At 34.1% G+C, this 10,884-nt stretch overlaps 1 pseudogene; it reads left to right on the top strand.

The window, feature by feature from the left end:
• Positions 1-8,988: 8,988 nt before the first annotated feature.
• LOC119048001 (serine/threonine-protein phosphatase PP1-gamma catalytic subunit-like) lies at positions 8,989-9,765 on the top strand (annotated as a pseudogene).
• The last annotated feature ends 1,119 nt before the right edge of the window (positions 9,766-10,884 follow it).

Genomic DNA, 10,884 nt, shown 5'->3' with positions numbered 1-10,884 from the left:
AATTGAGTTAACTTTCTTATTTGTTTATATTTCTCTTGTCACAGTCTAAACTGACCATGTGGTTTAAGAGTCTTCACATAAGAAAGTATATATACAGTCAATGCTTGCTGAAGAAAGCAGTGGTTGACTATTTCTTATAATGAATAGACTTAGGATAGGATGGATTAAAATAATGGAGTTTATGGCTTATACAGACATTAAGGACTTGATTTCTTTTTTCTATGTTGGTTTCAAATCCATGTACTATCAAGATGTAGCTGAAGTGCTTAATTTTTCTTTTCGCTACAAATCCAAACAGAGTTGCTACTTGCCTTTTTTTAATTTAGTTCAGCAAAATTATTATGATGATTTATAATCTCTGAAAATATAATGTGCCCATCTCTGAAGCAATCACTGTGGCTTGGGGGCTATGAGACTGATTAATCAAGTTTGAGTGACATTATTATTACTGTGGGTTCATTAAACAATGTTTATTGAGAAGAGGGGTCTTTGAAAATAAAAACCAGACATTAGCAAAAGCAGATGTGGATTCCTGTTGTTCTTGAGTAAATATCTCCCAGAGCCCAGTGCTTTTGCTTTCTTTAACCCAAATAATTCTTCCTAAGTATTCTGTTTTAAAAAATATGTACCTTTGTCTTTATAAAATGTACCCACTCTTCCCTAAAGGAAATGATGTCTCAGCTCTAAGTTTAAGATCTTTGAGCAAAGTACAGAAGCAGATCCTGATGCATGTTACATATAATGGAGGAGAGAGAAGAGAGACACTACACCATCACTCTGAGAAACAGAGAAGGGATTTAGGTCCATAGTGTTTCATGATCCTTCTAGAAACAAATAATGAGAACTGACTGGCAGTTGACGGAGTTTCTTAGGTTCTTCCAAGGTTTTTCCCAGATACTGCTTCTCAGGAAGTATCTTTCTGCCCATAATCCTTTCTGGTCATATCTGAGATAAAATTTGGTTTGAAGACATTTTGACGTACAATGGAAGAACTAAAAATTAGCTTGGCTTCATTAGAGAATTCAATTGATACTGTGGACAAGTAAAACTGTGATATGACAAGAATAACTTGGGAGTATCACCAAGAGTGTTCAGGTGATTTAAAAAGAACAGAAGTAAAATACTATATGAAAATAAACCAATCTTTGAATTATAATGGTTTCTAGGAAACATTTGGAATAAAAAAATATTTAAAAAATGGAAACAAAATTAATGATCAAATAAACAATTAAAGGAAACTTCCCTATGTTAAAAATATTAATATATGGATAACATATCTTTTTGAGTTTGGCAAAAATCAATGAAAAAGATACATACATCTATACACACAAGAAAAACATTTTGAATTATATGGATAAAGAAATTTCTACCTAGGTTTACATGGATTCTCACTCTCTTTCTCTCTCTCTCTCTCTCTCTCTCTCTATATATATATATATATATATATCCATACACACATACAAACACAAGCACATGTTTAAAAACTAAAATAAGGTTGTTATGTTTTTTTTCAAAAAATGCAAAAAATATAAACTAAGCTGCTTCAAACTTATCTAAAATATGAAGTATGAAGATACAGTGGAGACTTGGTTTAAAAGGGGAGAACAGGGATAGCTATTAGTATATATTAAAGTTAGCCCCATTATACCACTCTGTGTGTGTGTGTATATATATATATATATATATATATATATATATATACACACACACACTCTCACACACACACACACACACACACACACGCACGCACGCAAAGCCCAAGATCCCAGTATACAGCCCGTACTCTACATAAGCTGAAGAATCCCAAAAGACTCCACAGACTGATCTCTCAGAAATGTTTTGGTGGAAAGTTGTTAATTGAGTTTAGGATGGTGGATAAAATTTTCATTTCTTGGATACATCTGTTTGCTGAATATATTTGCTCTTTATATATTTATTGGTTTAACTGGGTAATATTTTTAGAGTATTTAATTTTATTTCAATATTGGGATTGGCCTATAATTTTCTTTTTATCCTAATCATGTTTTTATATCACAATAACCATTTTGTGTTCTCTTGCACTGTAAATCAGACATTACTTTTTCCATAAGTACTCACTGATGAAGACATATAAGTTGAAGCTTCCTCTTATGAAAGCTTTTCATTAGAGATAATTTATGTGACATTTATTAAAGTTTCCAGATTTTCTGTAACTTCTTTTGTCAATGTTAATAAGTTTTATATTCTAGGAGTTTTACTATTTCATTTAGTTTTCAAGTTTATTGGCATAGGTTATTCATTAAACCAATTTATAATTGCTTTAATTTCTCTATGATCTGGCCTTTGTATTCCCTTTTTTAACTAAAACCCTTGTATCTCTTTTAAACGCGCTTTTTATCCTAGTTTTTAATGTAGTATTAATTTTGTCTAAAAAATGTCAGACTTTTATATAAACTGATTTCAGCTGTGATAATCTTTTTTTATTATATTTATATTTGTTTATTTTTCTCATCCTATTATTTTATTACTTGTGTCAGTTGTTTTTTTTAATTCTTCTCTACATTCTTAAATTTTTAACACAATTTCAGCATTTCTTTTTTTAAAAATAGATATTTAAGGCTCTAAATTCTTCTCATAGCAAAACATTAGTTGCACTAGGGCACTTTTAATATCAAGTATCATTCATTTAGAACCATTTCATGATTTATATTTTATCACTTATATGTGGAATCTAATAAACAAATAAACTGATGAACAAAACAAACAGAGGCATGCATACATGGAACAGACTGACAGCTGTCAGAGGAGATGCGGGAGGGAAGGACTGGATGAAAGAAGGTGAAGGGATTTGCCAAAGAACATATATGTAAAACCCATGGACACAGATAATAGTGTGGTGATGGTAGGAGTGAGGGGAAGGGAGGGATGAGGGCATATGCATTAGCATCAACAATAAAAATAAAGAAAAAATTATCAGGAAAACACTGAAAAAATAAAAGAACCATGGGTGATTTTAAGGTATAATTTTGTTTTTGAATTTCCCAACATAAGAAGTTTTTTTAGTTATTTTTTGTGGTTAAATTTTAGCTTAATTATACACTGGTTAGAAACACACTATATGTGACACAGCATATGGCCAATTAATTAAAAATACTTTATGTTCTCTTGGATGAAATGTGTACATTTGGTTACTGGATGCAGTGGTCTATAAATTTCCAATAGATAAAGCCTATTGTGTTGTTTAAAGCATTAGTGATTTATTTTTTGTCAGTTTTTCCTTTCTGTATGGAAAAGTTACATTCCATTATGAATTAGTCAGTTTCTCCCGGTTACTAATTTTTGCTTTATCCCTTTGATATATTTTAGTAAAATAAAAAGCTAGTATTTTTATACTTGTTGGCAAAATGAAATTTTCACCTTATGAAATGTACTTCTATATCTCAAGTACAACTTTTTGCCTGACTCTTCTTTGTCTACTATTAATATATCTATGCCAATATCTTTGGTTAATGTTTGCAAAGTATAGTATTTCTATATATCTACTTTATGTCTGCTTAAATTTTAGAAGATTTTCTTCCAAGAAACACATGATAAGTTTTCATTTTTATCCAGCCTGATCATCTTTGTCTTTTAATTCAGGCACTCCTTTTTTAAAGTTAGTATAATTATTGATATATTTGGCTTTGAATATACTACCTCACAATTTAATTTGTATTTGTTCTATCTATTCTATGTTCTTTTCTCTTATTTCCTTCCTACTGATAAACTAATTATTTTAATATTTAATTTTTCCCTTCTATTATGTTGATATTTTTATATTTTATTATTCTCTTAGTGGTTACACTAAAAGAGCAAATATTATCCTTGACTTATCAAAATTTGATGTAAACTAGTTATTTTGCCTCTTGTCAGGTAATGTAAGAAAGTTTACATAGTTTATATGCTAACAAATTATATGCTATTATTGTTTTGTATTTAAATTTTATATAAAATCTCAAATATATTACTATTATAGCTTTATATAGTCAATATTTTTAAATTACCTAATATCCATTTTGTTGTTGTTCTTTATTTCTCTCATATTACTCACCTATCTAGGATCATTTATTTGTCTTTGAAAAATACTCTTCAATATTTTCTTTAGCATAGGTTTGCTGGTGGAAAATTCTCTTAGTTTTGGTTTGTCTAAGCATTTGTTTATTTTGCCTTTACAAGGGAGGGGAGGATATTTTTCCCAGTCTAGAATTTTTGGTGGCAATTTCTTTTTAGGGTTATTGTCCTGTCATCTCCTGACTTCCACTTGTTATATGAAAAATTAGATATCTATGTTTATATTGCTCTGTGGAGGTAATCTGTCTTCATATTTCTGGCTGCTCTATGATTGTCTCTTTGTCTAGCTTTCAATGGTTTATGTAGCATATGAAGATTTTTAAAACCCTAATTGTTATTCATAGGCATTTCTTGAATCTGAGACAATATTTTGTGGAGGAAATGAAAATATTACTTCTTTATGTATTGCTTTTGCCTCATTCTATATTCCTTTGGGAAGTCTTATTATACAACTGAGAGAGATTCTCTGCCCCTGCATTTTTGACCCTCAATTCTTTTTTATTCCCATAAGTTACTCTGCATTTTATTTGGGATATTTTATTCTGACTTCTCTTTCATTAATTAATTCTATTCAATTGTTATAAACACTACTAAATACACTCCTGAAATTATTAATTTTGGCTATTACATTTTTTTCAGTTTTATTGACATATGTAACATGGTATATAACAAGTGTGGATTTGATACATTCGTATCTGGAAAATGATTATTACCACTTTAGAATTAGCTAATACCTCCATCATGTTATATAACTACTACTTCTCTTTTTTGTGGTGAGAACACTTAAGATCCACTGTCTCAGCAACTTTAAGCATATAATACGGCATTATTAACCATGCTCTGCATTAGCTCCCCAGAACTTACCCATCTTATAATGAAAGTTTGTGCCCTTTAACCAACATGTCCTCATTTTCCCGCCCCTCCAGCCTCTGGCAACCATCAGTCCACTCTGTTTCTACAAGTTTGATCTTTTAGATTTCACATGTTTTAAAATTTATATTTAGTTATTTTATTTTACTTCTCAGTTCTCTGCCAGAAGTCTCAATTCTATATCTTCTTTTCTTGAATGTGTATTAAGTACAGTTATTTCAAAGTATTATCCACTTGAAGAACTGTTTGTTTTGGTCTAAGTTTCTCTTAGTTGTTAGTCATATTGTCTTATTTTTCATATGTATTATAAGTTTTGGTTAGGCATTGGAGATAGTATATGAGTAACCAAAAGAATATTTTGAGGACTTCCGCCAAGATGGAGGCATAGGTGGAAACACCTTGCGTCCTTGCACAACCAAATCTAAAATAACAAAGTTTTAACAACAATAAATGCAACCAAACCACACAGAAAATTGACAATACGAAGTCCGAAAACAACGAAATGCTCAGCTAAACCAATAAGAGGGGCGAAGCCAGCAGTGGAGCAGGTCGAGCAAAAAAGATCCCCGACAGGGGTGGTGCCCAGGCAGCCGAGAGAGCAGATCCCAGGTGCAGGCTAGCTACAGGTAGACACAGGGAAGAGGTGCAGCTGGCTGGCTGTGGTCAGTCGAGCATTTCGTGCAGATAAACCAGTGAAGAGGTGAGCATTGAGACTGCATGACACAGGGTGGCAGGCTCACACATTTCCACTCAGATAAACAGGCAGGACGAGCAGTGGGACAGACTGGGTGAGCAGAGAGGATCACCATTGCTCCCTCTCTGACGCTGCCCCCACATACAGCTTCGCAAATCAGCGACCTGGGTGGCCCCACCCTGGTAAACAACTAAGACTCCACTCCTCGTACGTAACAGGCACGAACAGATGAAAACATGGCTCAAGAACAACTCAGAGCCCCAAAGCTGATAAATCTAAGTGATGAAGAAATAGCCAAACTTTCAGATGCACAGTTCAAAACACTGGTGATCAGGATGCTCACAGAACTGATTGATTTTAGGCACAAATTAGAGGAATATACGAATGCTAAACTAATTGAAATGAATGGTAATACACAGGAAACCAATAGTAATGGAAAGGAGACTGGGACTCAAATCAAGGGAGTAGACCAGAGGAAGGAAAAAATGACCAACCAGAAAAGAATGAAGAAACAAGAATTCAAAAAAATGAGGAGAGGCTTAGGAAGCTCCAGGACATCTTTAAATGTTTCAACATTCGAATTACAGGGGTACCAGAAGGGGAAGAGGAACAGTCACAAGTGGAAAACTTATTTGAACAAATAATAAAAGAGAACTTCCCCGTTCTGGCAAAGGAAATAGACTTCCAGGAAATCCAGGAAGCTCAGAGAGTCCCAAAGAAGTTAGACCCAAGAAGGAACACACTAAGGCACATCATTACTATGTTAACCAAGATTAAAATGAAGGAGAGAATCCTAGAAGCAGCAAGAGATAAGGGGACAGTCACCTATAAAGGAGTTCCCATCAGACTGTCAGCTGATTTCTCAAAAGAGACCTTACAGGGAAGACAGGGCTGGAAAGAGGTATTCCAGGTCATGAAAACCAAAGACCTACAACCAAGATTGCTCTATCCAGCAAAGTTTTCATTTAGAATGGAAGGACAGATAAAGTGCTTCTCCGGTAAGATCAAATTCAAGGAGTTCATCATCACCAAGCCCTTATTATATAAAATGTTAAAGGGACTTACCTAAGGAAAAGAAGACAAAAAAGATGAACAGTGAAAGGACAGCAAACTCACAGTCATCAACAACCACGTCTAAAACAAAAGCAAACTAAGAGGACAGCTAGATCAGGAGTGAACCATAGAAATGAAGATCATGTGGAGGATTAGCAACAGAGGAGTGGGAGGAGGAGAAGGGAAAGAAGGTACAGAAAATGAGTAGCATAGACAGTAGATAGAAAATAGATAGGGGGAGGGTAAGAATAGTAGGGGAAATACAGAATCTAAAGAACTTGAGACATGTGTTCATGAACTAAAGGGGGGTATGGTGGGGGAGGGGTGTGCAGGGTAGAAGGGAATGGGGAGGAAATAGAACAAATGTAATGTCATAATCAATAAAAATAAAGAATATTTTGAGTTTCAGAAAGATATGTTTCTCTACAGAGTAATGTGTATTTATAATTCTATCAGGCATTTGGGGACACTGGCTATAGTACATCATCTTTATTCAGTTTGGGGACTACAGTGATTTAAAGGCTTTATTACTTCTCAGGGGTTTGTCTACTTTTGGGCTATTTTTTATAATTATTACATAGATTTTGGTACCCCAACCCAGGTCTCTGTGGGTCCTAGAAATAAATTTCTGTCCCCTCGTTTCTGTTGGCTGTGGTATGTCTGTTCCCGTCTGGTTTCGTCATGGGACATGTACACATCTTGGTAAATAACACTGGCTGCATGGCTTCCAAACATATTCTCTTTCGTAAGATGTTATGTGCTACCGAATATCATCAGTGAATTAATTTCCTAGTTATATAGGGACTTTTGTGCCTCATGACTACAAAACCTTATTGAAATCAATAAATTTAATTATCTGTCAGGGAAACTCTCTATTTACTACTATTCATTTTTCCAAATTATTCTGTGAAATCCTTACTTATAGTGCCCCATGTGAATTTAAATGTCACTCTCCTTAGTTAAATCATGTTAGGATTCTGACTGAGATGGTTAATTTGTATAGGACTGGCATTTTTAATAGTATGTGTTCTTTCCAGGAAGATGATATTTCTCTCTAATTATGCAGCCCATTTTTTAACTCCATAAAGTTTGGTGATTATCTTTGTAACAAATTCCCTACATATCTTTTCTTTATTCTGAATTTTTGGTTTTGATATTATTGAGCTAACATCTCCTACTTTTCTCCATTTGCATTTCAAAGTACTGGTTGTTAGTATAGACTCTCTGTATGTTTACATATTTATTATGTGGGTATAAGTGCTTTATCAAAAGCTCTTACTAATTCTAAAAGGTGGCTGCTTGTTAGTTTTTAATTATGTATCTTGAGTTTTTTAGGTCCACAGTCATACATAGGCTTCTTTTTCTCATGCTTAAACAGAAATAGTTGAGTACTTGCAGTTTTATACAGTATTTCAGATATTTTTGGAAAATATCCATTCTCATCATTAAGTAGGCATCACTTTCTATTTTACTTGAAAAACATCAAGAATAGCAGTTAACTTTTAGAAAATATCTAAGTACTTTAAAGTTATGTTTTATTTTTACCTTTTTAGTGCAATGATTTAATAAATGACAATAAATTAGTCAGCTACGTTTCTTTTGTGTGTGCATGTGATTTCCAGAGCAGTGTATTCATTAAGCTCCCTTCAGCAGGCCACCAATAGTTCTCAGGCGTGTGCTGTGCTGAGGAACAGACACGGAGAGAATGTAACACGTTCATCATTTAATACGTCTGAACCCACTCTCATCACGTGGTGTTATGCATGGTCAGCTATTAAAACAGATTTATTTTCAACAGATCTGAGTTTTAAAAAGTCACAGATAATATAATTTCTGTATAAACTGGTGGATAGAAAGTTAGTTCCTTTATTTTGACTTATAAGCTTCAACTTCACCTCAGAATATAGATGTAGACCAAAGAAAGTAAAATCAGTCACTTGTACAGAACAGTTTTGTTTCTATACTTTGGAGCTTTCTGAATGGATGGGTTCAGGCCTGATGCAACTATGTGGAAATCATACAAAATGTATTAACTTTAATCCTTAATAGCTTACACTGTACTATGTTACTAATTGCTATTCAAACTCAAAACTGGTTTTGAATCCTCAAGGCAACATGGGCACAGAACCTACCACCTTGGACTTGAGTGTGTCAGTCCATATTTCAACAGAAACTTTGGCTTTAGGAAAGAGTCACAGACATTTTAAATAAAGGCTTTAGTAGTCATTTTAACTATATGGTAGAGGAAAGGGTGCTTAAATTAAACATGCATTAGTCCAGAGATGCCAGCAAGGTTGAAAAGTTACCATTCAAATATGTGGGACATCCATGGGCAATCCCATGATTTACTTTGACATATTGGGTACAGTGGCTTCCTGCCAGAAAGCAACTACCTGGTTCTTGGCAATTATGTGGACAGGGGAAGGAGTCACTGGAGACTATATGCCTCTTACTGGCATGCAAAATCAAATATCCTGAGAATTTTTTCTTCTCCGAAGAAACCACAAATATGCCAGGATCAATAGAATGTATGGACTTTATGATGAATGTAAAGGAAGATATAACTTTGAACTATGGAAAACTTGTACAGACTACTTTAACTGTTTATCTATAGCAGCCATTCAAATGAGAAAATATTTTGTCATGGAGGCTTATCAACAGATCTTCAGTCTATGAAGCATATTCACTGAACTGTGTGACCAACTGATGTACCAGATCAAGGTCTTCTTTTGTATTCTGACCCTGATAATGATGTCTTAGGTTGGGGTGAAAATGACAGAGGAGTGTCCTTCACATGTGGAGAAGTGGTTGCAAAATTTCTCCATAAGGATCATTTGCATCTTATATGCAGAGCCCATCAGGTGGTTAAAAATGGATATGAATTTTTTACAGAGTCAGTTGGTCTCTCTGTTTTCTGTACCCAGGTGCCATGATGAGAGTGGACTCAACACTAAATGTGCTCTTTTTAGATTTTAAAGCCTGCAGAGTACAAGGAGCTGAATGCCACGATTTCCATAACACCTCCAAGGGGTATGATCACAAAGCAAGCAAAGAAATAGAGTCATTTTGACAGTGCCCAGCTGGGACTTGTACCATGTAACCTTCACTTTTAAAACTGTAATGTGTATTGGTCCGCTTGCTCAAATAATGTGTTGTGGGGCCCCTCTTTCCATTTTGAGTTCATGAATGGCATTTGCTAGTTACGACAGGGAATGAAAGACTTCACTCCCAAGAAAAAATGTTTGTTTGTTTTTTAAATTCTCCCTTCCTTTTGCAAACAACTTTAATGATAGTGTTAAAGCTCTATACCCTAGGACAGTTTATCCTAAGGGGTGAGTGTACAATTCTTCTTTTTTAAAAATTCAACACAATACATGAATAATGTAAATGCTCATTTTCTTTAGCATAACAAGAGAGCCCTAGGGTGCTAAATCTTTACATGTTATTGTCATAAAATGCATCCTGTTGATACAAACCACTGTGAACATTTTTTTTATTTTAAGAACTTGTTTTAAAGGGATTGCCTATTTCTCATTGTCTTGTCATGTACAAACTAGTTTTTATAGCTAACAACTATGTTTCTTAATGTTAAAACATCTTCATTTCTAAAATATTCTGCCTGGACATGGCATATTGCCATTTGTTCAAAATTTATTTAGATGTTTCATCTTTATATTTACAAATAAAAGTACATATTTTATGTATCTTTTACATGGCTCAAATTTAGAAATATGATGGCTTTTAAAAATAAGTTGGAAAGCTGTCATTTTTTTGTGTAGCTTCTAATAGTTTAAAACATGTATGAGGTCCGTCTGGAAAAAGTCCAGCCATTGTTAAGGTAACGAGAATGGTTTGTGCAACATCTATGTGACCTGGTAGCCAAAGACAGTGGACTGGAATACACACGTGTGAACAATGATGGCTTCACTGTACTAGTCAGTGGGGGGTGGTAGATGTCACTGAGTAAGCATGTGTACTGTGTGGTTGTCATATTTAACATGACTTAGTAGAGCAATGAATGTGCATGAAATTTTGCATTAAGCTTGAACATTCCTCCATGGAAGTTATTCAGATGATTCAGAAGGCCACAGCTACAGGCAACTGGTGATTGGCAGCTTCATCATGACAACATGCCCATTCATGAATCACATCTCAGGCAGAATTTTTTAGCAGAACAT

This window comes from Artibeus jamaicensis, unplaced genomic scaffold, assembly GCF_021234435.1.
Source record: "Artibeus jamaicensis isolate MK-2021 breed Jamaican fruit bat unplaced genomic scaffold, CSHL_Jam_final contig_426, whole genome shotgun sequence".
Taxonomy (NCBI): Eukaryota; Metazoa; Chordata; class Mammalia; order Chiroptera; family Phyllostomidae; genus Artibeus; species Artibeus jamaicensis.
The sequence above is the reverse complement of the archived record's forward strand: the minus strand, read 5'-3'. Positions and strand labels throughout refer to the sequence as shown.